Below are 700 nucleotides of genomic sequence, written 5' to 3'. Positions count from 1 at the left end.
GAGATGGTGTGTTTAGGACAAGTTCTGGTAAACAGGAAAGCTTGTGAGCAAGTTTCCTAGAATAAAGTGATGAAGCTGTTAGGGCATCAACATCAGCACCATGAGGGTGAAATGCAAGCATTATGCAAACCCCGTATGCCTGACATGAATAGTAAATTATACTTATGTAATAACGTAGATAATATTGTGGTCAGTGCTTGGATCCAAAGCACCTATATTATGACAGGGATCTTTCTGTGAAAGACATTATCGAAGTCATCGGCCCCCTCACTCTTAACTGATTCACTGGTAATTTCCTGGATTTGGGAACCGCATCTTAAATCTGGCTAATAAATCCTCCAAAAACACCAAGTTCTTTATTTTTTCTATGATCATCTCATTGGAGCTCTTTTGTGCACAGATATACTACCTCTTCTCTGTTCTGTTTACTTGCCCTCTCCATACAAGTACATATGAACAGTATTCAGGTCTTCCATTTTGTGATTCTCCACAGTGTTTTCTCCATGTTTCCTGTAACAAAGACAATAAATATTTCAAGCACTTCCTCTTTGTCTATAGTTTATTTATCAGTTGGCAGCAAAGAACAAACTACATCTCCCCAAAAAAGAAAACAGCAAAGGGACCCCAAAAAGGACTAGAGCACACAGTGTTTTATAGAAATATAGGGCATTTTTAAAACAACCCTAACCCTAAAAATAAT

The sequence above is a fragment of the Echeneis naucrates genome, chromosome 16 (assembly GCF_900963305.1).
Source record: "Echeneis naucrates chromosome 16, fEcheNa1.1, whole genome shotgun sequence".
Classification (NCBI taxonomy): Eukaryota; Metazoa; Chordata; class Actinopteri; order Carangiformes; family Echeneidae; genus Echeneis; species Echeneis naucrates.
This window is presented reverse-complemented; position numbering follows the sequence as displayed.